The sequence below is a fragment of the Cryptomeria japonica genome, chromosome 2 (genome assembly GCF_030272615.1).
Source record: "Cryptomeria japonica chromosome 2, Sugi_1.0, whole genome shotgun sequence".
NCBI classification, from domain to species: Eukaryota; Viridiplantae; Streptophyta; class Pinopsida; order Cupressales; family Cupressaceae; genus Cryptomeria; species Cryptomeria japonica.
In genome coordinates this window covers 323,544,389-323,566,851 of record NC_081406.1, presented here as the reverse complement: position 1 = coordinate 323,566,851, position 22,463 = coordinate 323,544,389, and the positions used below count along the sequence as shown (strand labels likewise).

General features: G+C 38.1%; 1 protein-coding gene across 2 annotated transcripts in view; it reads left to right on the top strand.

The window, feature by feature from the left end:
* The first annotated feature begins 457 nt into the window (after window positions 1-457).
* LOC131027206 (protein EMSY-LIKE 2) overlaps window positions 458-22,463 on the top strand; it is a 175,218-nt gene continuing 153,212 nt past the window's right edge. For both annotated transcript variants that reach the window (XM_057957210.2, XM_057957209.2), the window contains exon 1: window positions 458-650. The gene's annotated coding sequence lies outside the window, so the exon portion shown is untranslated. The remainder of the gene's footprint in view (window positions 651-22,463) is intronic.

Genomic DNA, 22,463 nt, shown 5'->3' with positions numbered 1-22,463 from the left:
TAATTACTTACATCTAGGTCAAGAGTACTTTGATATCTAGCACCTTCAGTGCTTCATTAAACATCTAATCTTTATTAGATTTTCAATTTTGGTTAGCAATTGCTATAAACCCAAAAAGCCCAACAAGAATGAGGGAGACCTTTAGAATGAATAATTAAAACTATCCACCTCTACTTAACAAACACACAATAAGATCAATCTACTAAGAAGATCCTTATACTAATAACAAATATAATTAAATGATTTTTTTTTTTTTTTTTTAACTTCCCCACACTCTAAAAATAAATAAACTGCATTTTCCTATCTATACTATATTAAGATTCGAAGTAATTAGAAGATAACTTTAGTAAAATATATATATTTTTTTGAAAAAACTAAAATTAAAGGAAAAAAAAAAGCAAAAATATATTTCACCGTTTCATGTACTAGTAACAATAATAACTGAATCCAAAGAAAAGGAGGGCCATCTTTTTGCTCGGAGCGCTCTCTCGAACTTCTGGCGCCACATTCCGTTCTCCAATCATCTCCGAATACAAATTTAGCAAAGCTTCTTACAGATTGCCTCTGTTTGCCTCTGCTTTAGTTTTTGGTGATGCCTCGAACCAGAGTAACAAGAGGAGGAGGTCACACTCGTTGCAGTATAGGCTATGGTGCGTTTATTCATTTTCTTCGCTATAAATCTGACTAAAGTTCAAGGGAGGGATTTTTTATTTGTATTTTCTTAAAGCCAAGTATAGGACTTTTAACGAATCTTTAATGTCCCGGACAATAAGTAGGTGATTTTCGAAGAGGTATATGATTTACTGCAAATTTTTGTGGAGTTCTACATATACAAATTATTAGAAGTTCTGCATATTTTACAAACATTGTGAAAAGTTTGCCAATTACTTAAAAATATTCCAAAGTAATACTCTATATTGAATCCGAAGTATTATTCTACATTCACCATAAGTTTACAGTAGTTTGGTTTCGGTCTTAGCTTTCGTGTCAATTTTCATAAAGTTCATCTCTCGTTTCAGTGGAAAGAGGGCACGTTAAAGCTATTCTTTCATGGAGAAAGAGAGCTTCTTATACAATTGTTTAGATGTGATCTCCAGCAAGGGGGAAAACTTTCAGTCATCTTAGATTATCCCAATGTTTATGTCAAAACCAATTCTTATACAAGGAGGATAGTTCTTAGAAGCACTATCTGAATAGAGTTGATTCTTCTTAGAGAGCTGGACAAATTAAAAACCAAGCTAAAGCCAGTCGAAGACATCAAATTACCATCATCCAAAACATCAAAAAATGAAGAAATTTTAACTCCTTTCGTCAACCAAGATCTTGCAAGATATTCTCGATAGATTTTACGGGTTTCTTCTTGTAAGAAAGATTTCATTAAATAATTCTTAAATCTTGACAATCAGATTTGGACTAGGAGGAGCCTTCATGGCCAACTAGAAACTTAAAACTGATTCTTAGGTCCTCCAAATTGAGAAAAAGATACTAGTGTTATCACCAAGATTGCATCCGAGATGCTTAAGCTGAAAGCTCAGCAATCTTGTGAAACATTGGAAGATTTTCAGGCCTGTGGGTTGCTTATGGTGGAAATCAACCTCCAGAATGAGCTGGTTCTCTTTGATGAATCTCCTGCGAATGAATTTTTGGGAAAAGGGATAGGAAGAATTGCTTGAATTGGAACCTATCCTAAGAGGTGATGCACCAAATATTTTATCTGAGATTTGCAACCTACTTAACTCACAAAACCTTCCAACAAAATAGACTTGAATCTCTCACAACCCAACTAAACAATCAGATGCATAAGTATTTCCTAGAAAGAACTGAATCCAAAGCTTGCTTGAAGGAAAACAATATGTTTTCACAGCTACAAACTACTAAAAACAGCTAGCACAACCTAAGACCTGCACCTTTTATGTATCTTCCTACACCAACCATATTTGAATGAGACATATTTAAAGGATTAAGCATAAACCACAATAAAACATCAAATCATTCATCCATGATAGGAAAAACAAAGTATTAAGAAGGAATATTGCTGCTATTTTATTAAAAAATAAAGGAACACTGTTGTTACAAAAACTCAGAAATTGAGTTACAATGCCTCATGCTTTGCCGCTGAAAGCAAAAGGCAGAGAGAAAAGGAAAACTAACTGAGAAAAAGAGAGGAGAAACAAACTTATAGAGAACAAGTCTTTGAAAGAGTAGAGAAAGAACTGCTGTGACTCCTCAATCTTAGCTTGAACTGCTGATGCTAACTTGGTCTTCTTCCTTGAAATCTCCACCAACTTGTATGAAATATCTTCCTTGGGTCGAATCTGAGAAGAAATCATGCAAAAAGGGCTTTGTAACTGCTGGAAAGTGAAGTCTAACTGCTTGGAAAGCCAACTCAAGTGATAACCAACCCTTCAAGGGTCCAAAATTGAGCATAAACTGCTATTTACTGCTCCAAAGCTCCCTTTTTCAAGGGATGAACTGATGAGGAACTGGAACTCTGCCTCTTGAACTGATTGAAAGGATAGGGTTGGATAGAAATGATTTTGCATAAATAAAACCTTTCAAATGTTTCAAAAATGAGATATTTGGGCCTCAAGCTGCTGCTAATATGTTTATTTAAGACTGTCAACTCTATTATTTCTGTTTGTACCCCTTTAAAATGCTTATCAGCTGAGGCTGCTCGGTGTTATAGCTGTAGATGCATTAGGTTGCTCTAAGGTACTGGGATTATTTTGATACTGTGCTTGTAGGTGTAATGAAGATGCTCATTGTCTCTTTTGACAGTCACTATTCCTTTGGCATTGCAACTCATCATTGACTTTAGGTCTATGCAACCCTTACCTTCTAATGTTTACCGTCTCTGTCAATGTACTGAAATCTTATCATCCTTGTATTGATCTCTTCATACTTATCTTGGATTTCTTGAAGCTCCAACTCTACTCGTGTTGTTTGTGCCCTTTGAAGGATTCTATTAAGACTGTGTTTGGTTCTTTTTATGCCTGTGTATGCACTACTCCGAAGATTCATCACTCTACTGATCACTGTCAATACTTATTGACTGTTTTCTCACCTCTGTCAAGGGCTTAGACTGTGACTGTTCACTGTGTCCTCCATGACTGCTACGTTGTAAAAAACCCTTCTATTTTACCCATTGGCCTATTCAGGAGTGACTAATGATATGAACTTCTGTCCATTCACTGTCCCTTTACATCATATGTGAGATGTGCCTTCACTCAAAACAGTGTTTTATCCTTTGGTAAACTGTGTCTATCTATCATTGTTCTTATTAAAACCTAGATCTCTTCAAACCTGGGACAATCATTTAATCCTCCACTAGTAGATACAGTCCCTTTGCTTGATATGATACTTTCACTGTAAAACAGTCCCAAATGACTGTTCTTAAAGGTTTTACTCAAAAACCCTTGTCTTTACCTTATAGATTGAAACCTCTGTCTTATTGACTTGAGGTTGCTCTTTTGCTATCACTGTCTTTGGCTGCAATATCACTGCTGCATGTGATTCTTTGATGGATGCATTTGATGCTCTTTAGAGGTTCTTGTTATAGACCTTGCTCTGTATCTTTAATGGCACTATTCTCTATGGCTATGACAAGCTCTCTAGGGTTGTAATGAATCACACTATTGCTCATGATGCGCTGTTATGAATATGTCTGTCCACCATAGGTCTTCTATGACTGTGTGATGCAAGTTTGACTCACTGTCATCCAAAATTGCTACTGCTCTTGATGTTCTTTTACTGTGTATTTCACTGCTCCATACTGTTGCATAAATGATAAGACCTGTTGACAGGGTACTGATCTTTTCATGTCAGTTCTACTTGTTTGCATATGAAGATCTTAGACCTTTTGTTACTGCTTAAATGCTTATGAAAGTCATGTTTTGGAAGATCTTCCTTAAATGGACTGTGGTTGTCACTGTGTGTCATTTGTTATTTTCATCTTTTGTTTGGATACATCTGTCTAACAATGGTATCAAGCTCTCGTTTGGGTCTGATTTTGACTGTGGACTCCTAGCTGAGACTCTGTCCTTTTGGTGATCATTCACTGTTCTATTCACTACTGTCCTTTTGGGTGTCAATGAAAGAGAAGCACCACCGAAAGAGAAGCTGCCCTTACTGACTGTCACAAGGCTGCTCACTGTTCTTGAAGGATGCAACCTTGAGAATGGTTGCTTGACTGTGCATTGGTGTGCAATAATCCCTTTTGCATGATACATGCTCATGACTATTCTTGGCCATGATGATGCTTTATCTTCATGACTGTGTTCATTATGCCTAAAACCCTTATGATTTACTGTCATATATCTTTCACCCTTTGCTTGAGTAATCACTCTTGATCTGATTTTAAACTTCTTAGATGTCTGCCATTATTACGAAGGCTGCTCTCACTGTGTATTCATGTATTGGAAATGTATGAATACTTCTGTTGTGACTGCATTGATCTTGGATTAAGCCTCATCACTGTGATGTCTTAACAGGGACTGCTATCATATTCTCAAACCACTGTATTTTCTATATAGGCTGTATCTTCTAGATAGGCTGTCTTTGTTGCCCTTTGTTCTATGACCTCTTTTTGACAGTCTTAAATCCCTCTAAAGACAGCCCTCTTGTCAAATTCCATTCCTTTAGCACTGATGTGGTTATCTTTTGAACTTTATCACTGTACTTTTCTTTGTATGGACTGCCATCTCATTGCACTTTGGAACTTATTTTGACAGAAGTAATATTGCTTTGACCATTTTGATCTCTTTGACTGGTGATTACCACCTGTAGCCTCTTATTTATTGATGCTTTAGGTCATTAATCAAAGAAATAAATCACTGTCCTTGATTGATTTGTGTTCTATCTGGGCCTTATGACTGTGACATCTTTTCCTTTTCTTTGTGTTTGTGCCTTCTCACGGTGACCTTGATGAGGTCTATGGCTTCTGATTGAAGCCTCCCTTGACTGTTTCTCATATGCACTGAGACTGATTTGATGCTCAATGTTATCTTTTTGCCAAATGGCTCTCTGTTTTGAATGCATTGAATATTGCCCTTAAGCTGTCACTGTTTATAATAACACAGTCCTTCATTATCTTAGATCACTATCAAGAAGCTTTGACAGAAACTTTGTTTCACTGTGCTGAAGCTGAATTTGTGGACTGCATCATATTTTCAATGATTACTTTGTTCTCACAAGGATCATTCACAGTATCAAACTCAGATTTGCACTTCACCTTGCCATTGTCCATTATTGTTTGGACTGCTCTTTCTTCAAAACACAGTCTTCTTTTGGACAAAAACATTAAGACCTAAAAGGATGCAAATAACAATCCTTTCTCTACAATGTAGGCATCAATCATGGTTTGATAAACCCTACCTCGGTGTGAGAGTCGACTGAAGCCTCTTTTGTTTGCTTTACTAGGTGTTTGAATGAAATTGCCCCTCCAATGCATGGATATCTGCCTGAATCTGCTACGGGTCCAAGTGAAGCTTCTCCACATGCACTTTGCATTCACAACCTATTCCTCACGTCCAATCCTTTAAAACAGACAACTAATGCCTCCAACTTGCCAATGAATCTGTAAGAACTTCCTGATAACTAAAGCATATACCAGATCCAAACACAAATCTGCTCTTTAAGCTCTTGTTGGAATTGTAAATCTTGTAGCAGCCATGCATCTCTCTGCAACAAGAAGAACAGTCCCAAAGAATAGGGTTTTCCTCCTGCTACTTGGAAATCTTTCTTTCTCTTCAATGCATGACTTTAGTTTTAAATTTTTATCCTTCCTTAATTCCCTCCAACCCTAATGCATGCTTTTCTCGATTCATTCAACGTGAAAGTTCTTTTAGAAAGCTTTTTTTTTCACTAAGCAAAGAAGAACAAATATATATTACTCACTTTATTAAATCAAAGACACTTGATTTAATCTTTTGCCTTGTTTGGAATATTTGAAAAAACTCTTATAATTTACCCAATAAGAATCAGAAACTTGAGTAACGCCATTTTTTGCCTGGAAGTCAAAAATAGGCAACAACTAGAACGTGCAAGATTAAGTTGAAAGCTACCAAACAACAGATCAATAGGGTGAAGTCCTTTCCGATTCTTTTTCTCCTTAGGGAAATGTGGATAGTATTGTAATTTATATGTAATGAAAATTTTCTAAGAATTGAAGGATCTCAAGACCTCTTTGATTGCAAGAGAGACCTTTGAATCCTAATATAATTGAGAGAAAGGTCACCAACTTTTCTAGGTTTAGAACATATATTCCAATTTATAGTGTCTTTTGTAACCTCTTCTCCATCAAACCACAAATCCTTGATCAATTTGTGCATTTTCTCCATGCAAGAGATAGAAAAAAGTCAACATGAAGTATAATAGATGCTATATAAGAGGAGAACACTTTTGACAAACGTGAAACCTCTCTTGCCAATTGCCAACCTTTTTGATATTCTTATGAAATAAGCACTACTATATTCCTTTGAAAGAAGTAATAAAGGCAATGGAAATTCTTAGATACCTAACAATATGATTTGTGCCAGCTTAAGTCCAGCCTGATTGAATAAGATTGCCTCCACCCAAGAAGTATATACCTAGTAATAAAGAGCTTGGAACCATAAGCTATTCAATAGATATCCATTCTCTTATTTATAACTATTTAATTTATCCTCATCTAGATGAAGAAATAAGTATCTTTTGCAAATTGTAGCTCGAGGATCTTTGTTATTTGGCAAAACAAGTCCCCTCGCTACAGGCCTTAAAGAAGAGTCTTTTACAAAATAGTGAAGCGATTTAGTAGTGATTAAAAAAAAGAATTGAGATAAGAGAGAATCTTGTTTGGTGGACATCTATCTAACAAAAGGATCTATGAACTTCCCATTGACCTTTACCTGATCCAAGGATTCTTGAAAGAAAACTTTAACCATTCTACAAAAGTGCTCCTTAAACCTAGGAGCTGTAAGTGTCAAAATAATAAAAGGCCACTCTATCCTATCATAAGATTTCTCAAAATTTACTTAAGCCATATAAATTTTCTGCCCAAAACTTGTTTTCCAATGCATACTCTTTCAGTAGTGATGAGATTATCAAGAATAAACATTGTTTCAACAAATCCTATATTGGTAAATGAAATCAACTGGGAAGGACTCTATTTCACCAATTAGCCAAGACATTAGACAATTTTGTGGGAATGATATAAAACTATCATAGCCCCCAATTCTTGACTTGAGTTCTACCCCCTTAGGAATGAGCTTGATAAATCGCCTATTTATGCTCTTACCAAGAAAGCCCACCATAATGGGTTTTCTATGAAGCTCTTAACAACCCATCTCTTCATCAATATTATGGGGTTTTGTAGAAATCCATCATAGCTAGATAATGATTTTTCTTCCTTCAAATGCTCAATCACAATCTCCATCTCAATCTCCAAGGCCTCATTAGAAGGACTCTTTCGAGGGACAACTTTGGTACAAATCTTCCTAATTTCAATCAGACTGCATAAGAAATATGTGAATATATGAGACCTTTATAGAAATTAAAAAAGACATTTCTAACTTTACTCTTGTTAGAAGATGCCCCACTATCAAAATCAATTTCCACAAGTATCTCTCTACTATACCTGGCTTTTAAAGTTTGAAAGAAGTATTTAATCAAAGTAATTGAAATCAATGTTTGGCTGTTTGGGCCACATAATTCTTTTAGATTCTAAGCTCACACTCATATTTTATTAATTGTTCTTGCAATGCACTAGAATTTGGATTATTTTTAATTTCTTTTTCCAAGAAGATTGATTTTTCCCACATGGTGCTGCTGAATCTTTTTCCTCATCAACTCCTTACTCTTACCCTAAACCCTGGGGAACCTTTGAGAGGCCTCTACATCCATTTTACAAGATTTTTTTAGATGAATTAGTTAGAGAGGGCTTGTTGAGGTTCCATAGAACTTTGATCCCATCTAAACAATCCTCATCCTTAAGGTGAGAGACATAAAGCTTATAGAGACCTTTAAATTGAACATTACTAGTCTCACTTGGGTGATTGTCAAAACGAATACAAGGGAGACCACTCATAACATTATCCTTATCCATAGGAGGGGTGATGAAAAATTCTTTGCTCATAAAACCTATCCAATTTGAAATACAATCTTTTAGCCCCATTTTGGTTGTTAATTGGTTACCTCTCCATAAAGGTTCAATAAATCTTGAAGTAGTTTTCTTATTAGACTAGAAAAATTATTCATTGTCCTTCTAGTCAAGCTTAAACCTTCCTAGCTTATAACTTTTGTTCTTGAGCACATTGAGGTCTCCCCAAAGAATCCATAGGACCTTCATATTCGAACTTAACCGATTTCAAAGCTCAGTTCTCTCTCTATAATCATTAAAAGCATAGACAATAACAATCCCAAATTCTCTTCATCATCCATGATGCTCATACCACTCCATTACTATAAGGAGAACATCAAAATTCTAGAATATTTTTTTTTTTATTAATGACCGGTAAAACCACAACCTGTCTTTTTCCTTTAGTATGACTAGTGTAGAAAGAGGAAGCTTTAAGAACAAAATCCACAAATTCTACTTCTTGAAGCAACAAAAACTCTAATGATTTCTTGAAGCATTAAAATCCTAACAATGGCCTTATTATGGGCCTCAAGCTCATTTGTTTGGAGTTAGGCATGTGAGGGGAATTTTACCCCTTTATACAAGTTTTCAAAACAATTGCAAAGCTTTTCGTTTTTTCTTTTCTTAGCACCTCTGCCCAACCTCTATAAAAATTCCTCAAATTTCCATTTCTTACTTTCACACTCTAAATCTCCATTCCAATTCATTGGCTTTGTACCACCATTATCTGTCTCTTTATTTTCCATGGTTACAACCACTTTTAACATCTTGATGCTACCTCTATCAGGCACAAAGATTTTTTTCCTAAATTCTATATGAACCTTAGAATTCTAGGGCTTAGTAGTAGTTAAGGAGTCTAAATTGGTAATGTTAATGTGTTTTTTATGACACCTCGAACACAAAATAAAATACTAAGTATTCTATCCTCTCTTGAACAAGGAAACCTCAAATGCTAAGATTCATGATCAAACAAGGCAACCCCAAGGTTTACGATGCGAACAATTGACTTTAATGATGGATAGACTCAGTGAATATGATGTGATTTTGCTGGTTAACACAAAGGGACTTACGTTTTGCTGGAACTGGAATCCTTAACTTCTAACAAAACAAAGATTAAAAGGAAAGAGATAGAGAGTCTAATCTAAAACCTAACAATGCAAGAAATGACTGCTGATTTGATGAAACCAAACCAAAATTTTCTTTGCCATGAGAAAACAACTACACAAAGATGGTGCAATCTCCTAAGGGTATGCAAATGATTTTCACATCACTTATGCACATCAACACCATGAACAATGAGCATAGAGTAATTGAAGTTAAGCTTTCAATATGAGTTCAGACTAACCATGCATTGCAATTTGCAATCAACAAATCACAAATCGTATGAACATATAGGCTTCGCCATTAATCAACAATATGATCTTCCATTCAACTAATCAATTCCATTTAACAAATCTAAAACTTGAGAAGCAGAAACCATGCAATATGTGGAAACAACACACAAAATCCACCATCTCTTCAATGAAATCAAATGTGTATTCCAACATAGCCTTGGCAACAATTCTTGTCTCTTCCTACTCTACTTAAGTCTATTAATGCTATCAACTATTGCTCTATTAACCTTTACAAATGAGAAGAGCAAGCTTTTTATAGAGCACTATGTTACAAATGAATGGCTAGGATTGATTACAAATCAATGGTCGAAATAACTCAAGACAAACCCTAATTAGGGTTAGTTACAACTACCAACTGATTGAGCAATGAGAGAATTACAACATTTGGGACACATGTCCCTTTTTATAATGGACCAATGAGAGATGAGGTAAGGTATAATGAATAATATTTGATGTAGTGCCACATGTCACTTGCTCTTCCTTTGATGAGTTAGGTTCAATGCACCTAGACATGCTGACTTGGCATCACTTGATTGGTTGATAATGATTGGGCGCTACCTTAGTGTAGATATCCTTTGATACTTAACACAATCACCTTTCTTGAGGGGTTGTGATGGTTCATATTTCCAAATTGCATCATCTTGATCAAGTTTCTAACTTTGATTAACTCTTTTGAAACTATCTTCTTTCCTCAATCACATTTCACTTTCGTGCTTTGGAATCCTTTGTTTTGAACGTCCTCTTGCCTTCATCTTTATGATGTCTTGAACTTGTCTTTCCTTGGTGTAGTTCTTGACTTCATGTTGTAATGTCTTTCCTTTGAAATATCTTGAATGTCTTGATGTCTATCTCGCGTTCTTGAGGTGTTCCCCTTCATGTCGTAAGCTTAAGGTGTTGATGTTCTCTTTTGCATTGTGAAGTTCTTCTTTGCCATCTTTTGAGTTTCTTAACTTCCCTTGCATGATTAAATCCTTCATGATGAATTTATCTTCTTTATGTTGTTGTGGTATATCCCATGTAGTTTTCCTCTTTCGCATTATTGTGTTCCTTTCCTTTGATCTTGGTCGATGTAGAGTCTTCCTTGTGATCCAATGTCTCGAAACACCTCCTTGCATGACTTGATCCTTTGTGAATATCTCGAAGTCCTTGTAGGGCCTTTAATTGGATGCTTTGATATTCTTGAATGTCTTGATGAAGTTTAGATCTTGATGTTGTAAGTCCTCCAAGTTGTACCTTCATCTCTCTTGAACTTGAACTTTGATTCGTCTTGTTGTCATTGTTGTAGAGTCCTTGCATCCACCTCCTTGCATAATTTGAAACCTGACTCCTCGAGCTGGTACTTGTATCCTTTATGCTGAGATATCTTCTCTCCACTATTCCACACATTCATTCCCTGCATCAGACCTGGAAAAGACAAAGGAAACACTTAAATACTGATTATAAATGAAACCATAAGCTAATGAAATGCAAGAGATTGACAGTAAGATAATGAAAATGGATAATCTCACATTCCATATTCACTTTAGCCTCACAAAACCCTTCTCACAAATCTGGAAATGCACTTTCAGGCCTGATTTCCCTTGATTTGCTTGTGGTTTTACCTGGAAAATGATGTTTTAACCTTCCTTTATGTGCACTCAGCAAATGATTTTGAAATCTGATCTCATCATTTGATCTGCTCTGTCATGAAATTCGTCCCTAACTGCTGCTGGTCTGCCTTCTTACTCTTGGATTTTACCTCTGATCCCTCCTTATTTCGCTTTAGGTCTGCTCTGCTCCTACTTCGGTCTTGATCTCTGCCTATAAAATTTGCTTGAAATTGAATTGCATTTTGATCTTAGAATGAGGTTTTAATCTCTCTTTTTCTATAGCGCTCCCATGTTTGTATCCACAACACTCCAATAAGGTCGACCCAGTCTTAAACAGTTGCAAATTTAATCAATTTAAACTACTTTAGGTGGGCCATGCCTTGTTCCTTGAATTTTATTTCATCGTAAGTCAGGTCGGCTGGCTCAATTTATGAATTTTGCCTTGCTTGAGGGTATAAATATAAGGTTGAGCACTATCACCCTTCAATCACCCAATTCCAACTTGTAATGTCCCCAAATTAGAGATACACAATTTCTGCCTTAAGTGAAGTGGGATAGGGGTTAGTGATACCAGTTACTTTGATTGAAACCCTGTGAGTAAGTTAGAAAATATACAATAATCATATTTCATTAAATAGATCTATTAATTAGGAAATACCAGTCATACATATGTAAGACATTGTCCTAATTACAAGATTAAATTATGCTTGAGAGAGTTCAATCATAGAGGGGCATAGAATAGGGTGACTAGATAGGGTGCCCTAGAGACCCTCTTCCCTAGGCCCAAAGGCGGATCTCATTCCCCTTTGGCCTTATGTGGCCCATGTCATATGAGGTGCAATACCCAGTGAGGTATCCTATAACGGTTCCCCTTAATCTTGTCATCCCTATCCAATGTCTCATGATTAACGCATTCATTCACCATGATAGAGAGCATGAGGGCAATCACAATAGGGTGCCCAGATTGTCTATCCTTCATATGCCCAAAGGCAGCACCCTTTGTACCCCTTTGCCTCATGGGAATCCCTGGTCTTATACCATGAGGTAGCATGCCTAGAAGGTAACCCCAACACCATTCCCCTACTTGTATTCCTCTCTCCCTCTATCATGGCTGGAAATGTTCAGAATATATGCAAGTATACAGGTAGACATTTGAGAACATATGCAGGAATTCATCTGACCAATAATTAACCAATTACAGAATATAATTATTCAGATTCCTATTTACTGATTTATATATGAATTAACAGTCATAGAGCATTACATCATAAATCATGAATAATGTAGTAATAATGTATAACATTTTATGCTATGCACAGAAATTCATACCAACTGTAGAGGTAGGTCGGACTACTGAGAGGAAATAATTAATGATTATATAGAATCAGAAAGCTTCGATGCTTCCCTTGGACAATGGAATGATTTCTTATATCCTTCCTCCAATGCTGAGAGGTCGTGTTCTTCCCCAAGGTTATGTGTCATTTGTGAAGAGACACCTTTTTGTGGTCAACTGTTGTCTTTTCATAATCCATGCTCAGCGTTATTAAACCGATTCACTAATTAACCAATTAACTAATCTTGATGGATTTATTAATTCGATTCAGTAATCAACCCATTCGTTACACCCTTGATTGTTAAGCAAACCCGATATGGGTCAGGACGATTGAGCCATGGGATTTGATGCCATGAAATTGTGATGTCTTACTTTGTAAGACAATTTCATGGCCTAGGTTGGTTCGCTTGTTATGACTGCTAACTCGGGGGCATGACACCTCATGCATTCAATTAATTCTCTGTTCTGCTTTTAGGTCTGATTCGTACCTAAGATGAGGTTTTGATTCCACCCTTATAGCATTTAACATGTTTGAAATTAGCCCTCCTCCAACTAGGCTGACCTAGGTGTAAAAGATTTGCAATTTAAACTTAAATTTGTCTTAATTTGAGCTGATCTAGACACTAACACTCCCTTGGTGGTTTTGAAGGGCACCGAAGAACAATGAAATGGCATGTTTGATGCCCTCTTAAGGACAAGGACAAGGGCGGGATTTCATGTTCCATAGGGACTGCTATGGGCGCATTTCCATGTGGCCCCTGGAAAATTACTAGAGTGGGGTTTAGGGGTGAAGAGGGATTCAGTTGGGCAGCTTTAAGGTGAGGAGGAGGACTGGCATAGACGGGATTAAGGTGGTGATAAGGACTTAACATGAGTGGGTTTTTAAGGGGTGTAGGGACTAATGAAGGCGAGAGTTAGCATCATGCTAGGACAACCAAAGTGCAACTTCAAAATGCCTAAGGACAAGCACTAATGAGATATGTTCAAGGACTTTATTGAGTGGACTTGAGAGATCAACAAGGACTAGGTTATGTTTGGCGCAAGTGCAATGTTGTTAGGGACTTCATGGGTGGGATTCCTTGATGAGCAAGGACTAATGAAGAGCGCTTTTGAGGTAGTGTTAGGGACAAACATGAAGGCAATTTTCCATGATGCAAAGGGATAAAGACAAGGGTGGTATTTCTGAGTGCACAAGGACAAGTGCCAGGCGTGAGTTCATGATGCATAAGGACTAACATGTTAGGTGAAATTTTAATGTTGCTAAGGACAATGCAAATGTAAAATGGAGAAGTGCTTAGGATGGGCGCATTTCACCCTCTTCATGGACAAGAAAGGGTGGAAATTCCATGTTACCAGGTACAAAGATAGGTGCAAGTGAAGGCTAGTCAAGGACAGAATGCATTCCACACTTCTACCTTGGATTTGAATTGTAACTTTGAACCTCCATACTTAGACAAGGATTTTCATAAATTTCCCATTATTTCCTATCCTGTCAAGGTCGGAAAATTGACCTTGACAAGGAATTTTCCTTGTCAAAACATCACATCCTCAAAATTTTCCTCATTTTTCAAATCTCAATCCTCCTGACAACCTTCTTGACAACTTTTGCAACATTCCTCGCACTTTTGACAACTATGACAACATTTTGCAACATTGACAACATTGACAATTTTGACAACCTTGACCTCAATTCTCAATCTTGACACTTCAATCACGATCTCCAGACTCGAAAGTTGAATTCTTGACTTGATCACACCCTAAGGATGAACTTTGCACTCTCTGTCACTTCAAGTGTCACTCAACACTTTTACTCGAACTGACAAGACGAAAACCTTTCTCACAAAAAAAGGCTAAAGACTACTAAACTATTGCCAAGCTAAGCAACTAAGCAAAAAACACTAAGCTAGAAACTGAAAAAGTGGGAATCCCCATTTGCAATGGGGCGTGTATGTTTGCAACATAACAGTAGCGCCAATTCAAAAAAATGTTCTGTTGTGCCTTGCACACTCCCCATCGTTGACAGGGTCCCCCTTTTCTTTTTGTTTTTTCGTCTCGTCCTCGCTCAGGTTCTGAGTAGGGAGTTCCGATAATTCGCAGGGAGGATGTAGTAGCTAAGAAATTCTTGAATGATGAGAGGATGACTAGCCTAAGTTCTAGGTACTGGAGTGTTTACATCTTGGAAAAAAATAGGCAAACTTTTGCATCTAAGTCAGATGACCAAGCCACCAAGGGGGTTTTGAAAATTCAGAGTTTGCGAAATAATCCTGAGGCCGAGTTGAAAATGTCTTTAGGACCTCTCAAGAGCCAAAATCGGCCCCTAGGGCCAAAATGCGAATTCAAAATCTTTAAGGCCCAAAACGTTACAATGTAAAGTTCAAAATTTGGGCTATAAAGCTGAAGTTGGGGGTCATTTAAAGAAAACTCACAAAATTGCCTCCTAGCCCGAAATAAGAGATTAGTTTGATAATCGACTTATTAGCCCGGAGTGCAAGGGGAAGTTCAAAATTCGGCCAACTAGCCTGAAAACGAAATCAAGTTTAACATCGTGCAAAAGGCTTAGTTGGGCCAAAAACAAGAGAGTCTAAATTGCGAAAAAGGAGTGTTACAACCCGAAAAACTCATAAAGGCTTAACTTGCAAAAAATAAGACCAAGGGGTAAATCGCGCAATTCGACCCATTTGGCCGAAAAGATGACATTTTGAAACTTTGCAAAATGGCTAAGTTAGCCGAAAACGTTAAACTTCACAAAGTGCCTTCTAAGCTGAAATTCATTAAGAAGCTCACAAATTGCCTTCGGAGCCGAAAGTCACCAAATCTTGCAAAGGAGTGTTACAACCCAAAAATTCACTCAAAACTCGCAAAAGAGGCCTTTAGGCCGAAAACCGAGCTATTAAGGTAAATCACACAAAGTCTTCATTTTTTCCCAAAAATGGATCAAAGGTAAAAGCTCGCAAATAGGCCAAGATGTTGAAAAGGTAGAAGGGGCGTTTATCTAAGTCATCGTAGAACTGGCCCCTAAGGCAAAGATGGAGAAATAAGAAGATCGCGAAAGAGAGGATGGAGAGCCTAAAAGGTAAAGTTCACAAAAATTTGTTTTTGTCCGAAAAAATTTCTAAAGCTTTCGAAATAGTCCTATAGGCCAAAAAACATTAAAACTCACAAACTCGGCTTATAACCTGAAATTCGCAAGTAAGTAAAAATCTCGCAAAACTCCTCAAATCGCTGAAAAGGGATGGAAGGTGATTTCAAGTTAACAAAATGTCTTTCCAGGCCGAAATTGGCGAAATAACCTAAGTCGTGCATTTCCTTGTTTTAGGCCGAAAAGATGTAAGGCTTCAAAATCCCTAAAACGACCCATATAGGCCGAAAAAGTGGAAAATGTTCAAAACATGAATATCGCCGAATTTGCCGAAGTCATTTCAAAGGGCCAAAAACTTCAAATAGTTTTCTAGATCACGCGAAACACTTTATAGGGCCGAGAATAACCAAAGCATTAGAGAATCATGAAAGGAAGTTTTAGGCCAAAAATCCACAAGATTCAAATTTCGCATTCTGGCTTTAGAAGCCGAAGATCACGAAACTCATTCACAGAGAAAATCGCGTTATTTGCCAATGGGCCAAAGATAAAACCAAGAGCTTCATCACGCGTTATACTTCAAACATCGGGCAAAGAAGGGGGCTTTTAGCTAGAAAGGGAGAAGGCTTCAAATCCCCCAAAATCTTTATAGGGGCCGAAATTCACAGAATCCCCAAGCAAGCTGAAGATCGCTCCAGATTCGTAATCGCTCAGGAGAAATATATTGGACAAAGCTATTTTCACTAGGCGAGGTTGAATCTTTTTTCTTCAAATGATTAAAATCTGAGCAAAATGAGCATGGTAGTTTACCTAAGGTTAGAATGTAAATGTAAATGAGTGAAAACTTTCAAGGTTATAAGTTAAAGAAATATCAACACAACATACAACAACAACCAACTGTCAAAATCGGCTCTCCAGCCGAAAATGTAAACTTAGAGAAATTCTAGAAGTTTCGATTTCAAACTGAAAACTTAAAATGTTGAGTCAAGCGATCCAATAACACTGGCAACTTTCATCGTCAACATCATAAATAGCAGTATCTTGAAATTCGTTCAAACCAACCGTTAACCAAACCAACTTGATTTTCAACTTTAAATTGCATTCATTTCCCAAGCGCAAAATTCCAAATGTTTAAAGAGCCTGCTTCGAAACGCTTTCAAGATTTAAATTGGCTGGCTGTTCAAACGATTTTAATGCTAACGCCGTCTTCTGGCACTACTAACCCCTATTTTTTTGCATCAAGGCCTACCTCGTAATCCATGTCCGTTTGTGCAGGATAGATGCCTAAATCGGCGACAGAGTCCTCAAAAGCACCTGATGCAACTCGAATATCCCGGATTTCCAAAGCTGATATTCCCCGCGAGGTCGAAAAAATGAGGTACTAGTACCAGGGAGGAAGAGTTAGGGAGTCAAAGGTCCAGAGTGTGTGGGAAAACATAGGAGATACAGACCTAAGACATATTGATATTCAAGAATCGAGTGTACTCTCCGAATGCCTATGGCAAGCCTAGACGGATGATGGAGAGTGGTATTGCTTAGGCAGCTGGTTTCCCTCTGGCCGTGCAAAATTATGAATTAGTGGTTGAGGCTGCCAAACATTATCAGTTGGAAACCAGATTAGTGGTATTGAAGGGGATGGTACTAGCTTCACGCTTGAAGCCCTTGGGGAAGCATTTGATATCCCGTTTCCCGATGATCCCATTGCCACAACTATCGATGAGGCTCAGGTGGTTTATGACATGAATCCTGCTAAGTGCAAAACATTGATAAACGAGGAATGGTTCAGTGAGAGAAGACCACCAAGCACTAGAATTAGTAAAAAGACCCCCAAAAGCGATTTTCACAATGAGTATGCTGATATGGTTACCTCACGCAGCCGGGTGATGGGACTTAATCTAATCTCTGCGAGGAATGGATGTTTTACTTCACTGAGCAAGTCTTCGCTGGGAAGTCTAAGTTCGATTGGGCTCAGATCATCAACGACAATATTCATACACAGTTGGTTGAGCTTGAAGAAAAAAAGTACTTTGCCATGACTTCCTACTTGGTCTACATGTTTGCTCGATACCAGCCGCTGATGGGATTAATTAAGAAAGGTCAGATTGGGAACGGGCCGAATCAGGTGAAGGTATACGATTGCTATCCTCAATTGCATTACTATGACATTGCCCAAAGAAAAAAGAATAATATCGCATATGCAATTGGTCAGTACTAGCTTGTTAATGACGCTATTACAATGCGCGTGGTTAGATTAATGCAAGGAGGATTGCATATAAGGCTGTCAAAACAGGCTACCACCTTGATTCGGAAATACGGTGCATGGTTCATCCAGTTCCCCAGGTTCACCTACATCAGAATAGTAGGCTTTGAGGGAACACCATATCGGCTTCCGCGCTATCTGTCAGACAGAGTAGTCCTTATGGAGGTAGAAAGACAGGCACACTCAACAGGTAGCTTACTCAGAGATAAAAAGCAATTGGGGTTCACCTTCCCCATGATTTTGGGCAATCTTGATGCGCACTTCAAAATTCGGTGCAAGCTGAAGAGTCATTTGCTGAATTGGCATCCTATTGCTTACAGGAGCATTTCCCCAGGAAATGCTTTGACCATGAGGGATTGGGAAAAAGGGCCCACGACAAGCATTACAGGGCCAATGCATAGATAGAGGACTATTGGAGAATTGTTTCCTGATGACTTTGAGGTCTGTCGGCGGGAATATTCCAGGTTGAGTGTTCAGCAAATGCGGCTTTATGAGTACCGCCAGGTCCCAGATCAAGTGACGGACTATGGAAATTGCTTACAAGTTTGGGAATTTGAAGTAGTCAAAGACCTCCCGCCAGCCATTGATTGGACTCAGGACCCAATCATAGATTTTGAAGTAGTCATGGAAGGTCAAAGAAGGTACACAGATAACTGGTTATCCCAACAAATTGAGAGGCTGACCCATGAAGGGACCCAATTCACATACAATTTGATGGGTAGTCTCGATTCCTAGTCTTCAAAGGATGAAGGAACCTCAAGCGCGCCGAAGGAAGAGGTTGAGAAACTTGAAAAGAAGAGAAAGAAAGCAAGGGCCAATAGAGGGACTCAAACATCGAAAAGAACAAGAGAAAAGATCCCAATCAGGAGGCCAAAGGTTACTTCCTCATCCAAGGACCCCAGTTCGGAGGATGATGTGGTTGAACTTGATTACATACCCACTCCACCTTCACAAAATGATCTTGTTGCATTCGAGGCAAATAATCCTCAAATACAAAATGAGCAAGAGGCAGAGGTGAGGATCATTGGCTTGGATGAACCTGGAAATCAGGTCGAGTAGGGAGAGATTGTACCTGATCAAGGGATTGGTAAACAGGAGCTCACGCAAGAGAGAAGGCATGAGTTGCAGCAGGAAGGTGGCAACAAAGATGACACCACGGTTGAGGGAGAATAGAAAGAAGATGCAACTCAAGATCCCAACAAAATTGAAGAGCAACCATTACTAGAGGATACCCAGCAGTTGCTCAGTGAGGTGGGGGAGAACTCAGCCATGAGTAAAGGATTAGATACTGCACCTATTCCTCCTATGCCCGATCAGTTACAGATAGGTAGTAAGTTAGCTGAGGCCTCCAAAGAACAGAGTGAGAATCTGGCAATTACATCTGGACAGACCATTCCTCAGGACTAGTTAATAGCTCGTGTAGAGCGGAAGGCAGTTGCCAAGCCACCAATTAACCTGGAGGATATTTTCTCTCTAATAGGGGAAATAAAATCCAAAGGAAGGAAAAAGCCGAAGACTTACTCCAGAATTACCCAAGATGAGCAAAGGAATCGCACAATTCATATTACTACCCCACCTACAGACAAACCAACAGAACAGATTGCATTGGCTGATTACAACGTCACGACCATCCCGATAGGGCGAGCAACCAAAGAGTAGGAGAGGGAAGAATTCAAAGATTCCGTGCAGAATATGCTCAGACAGCTCGACGAAATGACTGCTGAGAGAGATATGTACCAGGCTCGTGCTGAGCAAGCTGAGGTGTACATAGATCACCTGTTGAAACCGCTGCAACATGCCGCTGAATCCCATGTTCCCCCATTGGTGCTAGCATAAAAGACTATAACCAAATTTGAAGGAGTGCGTGACACTGCCAAGGCTGTTAGGGAATGGATCCGGGGCATCAAAATAAAAAGGAAAGAAGATTATTAATGATGTATTTGAAGTAACAATCAAAATACAAGCAGCACGGATAAAGATGCTGGAGGTGCAAAGGGAGTACGCCAAAATTTAGGAAGTGGTTGCCTTAGCTCAACCACTCATGAGGGCTCTTTTCTGGACTCACACTCGGATTTTGGCACTACATTCTATCCTAGATCCCTATAATGTCAATACTTTGAAAGAGTGGTATTGGATCGTCAGCATGAAGATAGACATGGCCGACATCGTTAAGAAAATTCGGGAGGAATGTGAGATGGACTTATCCCATATTGAAAATGGCAGTGAAAATATCCATAAGGCATTGGTCATTGGTTGGACAGATACCATGGAGGATGCTGATGTAGTATCACGATGGAATGCTAGGTTGAAGCCCGATAAAACTGCATACTTTGTGGAGGACATAGAGTGCATCAACAACCTACATATAGATATATTGCGCTTCGAAGATCAACAATCAGATTGGCGTGAGCGGCTAGGGATAGTCGACTCTCATCTTGAAGGCACATAGTTCAAAATGCGCAATCCTCCTTTTCCCCCTAATGAGGAATTGTTCCTCGTTTGTATAAAATTTCAAGAATATGTTCGGGAAGAACGTGCGGCACACTGGGACATTTAGAAAGGTTACTTGCATGAAGAGGATGAATTTTTGGAGAAAAAGTCCACCATGGGGAAGGAAAAAGTACTTTATTGAAAACATCTATTTCTTTCAAATTCTAAGTGCACTTTTTCAACATAAAGTTTCTTTCCAACTACCAAAGTCATTGTAAATTTTTGAGCTCCGTGCAAGTGCACTTTTTGGAGCATCTTTATGTTTGGTAGTTGGTAATTATTAGTTACTTTATGGTTGGTGTTGATATTTTGTTTTCCATTTATGGGTATGGGCAGCCTTGTTTTAGGGGATGAATCTAGGCCACTTGTTTAAGTTTAATCTTGGCCATTCATCTATTTTGAAACCCTATATAAGGGAGTTGGTTTCTCTCTTATTAGTAGTAAGAGATTGTAGATTGTTGCGAAAGCTCTACAGAAAGATATTCAGACAATGGAAATTAAAGCTGTGATTATTTCATGTGAGTGCATGGTCTATTTCTTCACTCTTTAAATTTATGTATGCATTTTGCTTTACAGATAATATATGCAAGTTGATATCTGATAGAAATCTTCGTTCATACCATTAAGAATTGGCTGATTGCCAGTTCCTCTGCATGGCTAGTCTGAACTTATTAATATGCTTAGTTCGGTTTTTGAACATGGAATGTATGAATCTCTCAAATTCAGTGTTTATGTTTAAAAACTTGAAAATTTGTTTACCCTTTGGAGATTGCATCAATTTTATGTAGTTGTGCGAATTGCTGGTGAAATAAAATTTGATTATTGCAAGATTTCTGTTTATCAGCTTGAAGGTGTTATTTTTAGGTAGATTAATTAGGCATTTTCTCCCTCTTTCCTCTTCCTTTTTCCCCCTTTTTTACCAGAGTTGAAGTCCGAATAGCATCGTATTAAGGCAAAATTGGCTGAAATAAAAACTGTAGGATCTTAGGGAACCTGTATGAACAAACCAATTTTGTCTAACCGTAAGTCCTCTTTGTGTTTCCGGCAAAACACACACATCAATTGTTGAGCTATCCTGCAGTCAAGACCTGACAATCGAAACCTTGAGGTCGTCTCCATTTATCAACTAAAACATCATTAGGGATTTCCTTATCTCAAGAGAGGATAGGATACTTAGCATTCTATTCTGCGTTGATTGGAGAGAGTTGTAGCAACACGACTTTAGCCACGTCAACATGTTCCTGAACTTTTCAAAGATAAAGATTCATTCTGCACCTAGAACCTTTGGATAATTCCTTCCAACCTATCAAGTGACTAAGAAACATAATTGAAAGGGAAGAAAAAATCACAAATTGGATCAAGGCATCTCATCTTTGATTACCTAGGTGTGTGCAAATGTATTTACTCCGTCTCACAAGACAATTGTAACCCTTAGAATCCACCATGATGAGCTATGTGAGTATTCCTAACTTCAAAAGCATCCTGGATATTGCCCCGTTGCTAGTTAGGCGTCCATAGCCCTGACGAGGTTATTGAGTTTGCAAGCAAAGATTTGAGTGAGTTTACAAGCTCATTGAAATGTTGATACAGGTTTCCAAGGGATGGTAGATGCCGACAAAGCTTAGGATCAACATTTTCAAGGCTCATGTGTGGTTTGCAAGTATGCGAAATTGTCAATATGGCGACAAGTAATATGGATTATGTGTTATCCTTGGTCCTCAGCTCTTGATAATTTCCTTCATATATCTTTTTGGAGTGAGTGATGTAGAGATATTTTGATTTCTTGTTTTTGGTATGAGTTATGGGGTATACTTGGCTCCAAATTCTCAAAACTCCAAAACTCCCACATTTGCATTGTTCATTCCTACCTACCTCTCTACATGACCTAGAGCACCATTAATGACTAGATTTGACATTGGAACTACTCCAAGGGACTTTTCTTTCCTAGGAATAGTTGTTTTATCTTAAGGATGTAGATTCACATGTACTTTTAGCACTGAAGGAGGACTCCATGCTGCCACTAATGTGATGGTTGATTTTCTAACACATATTGATTCTACACAAGCTCCAAAGTACCATTCCAATGAATTTTGTGGGATTTTGAATTTTTCCACATGCAACATTGATGACATCCTTTTCTCAGCTGATTTTTGAAGGGATTCAACAACCAAAGTGCTATATATACTAGTTCATCTTCTAGAACAAAGG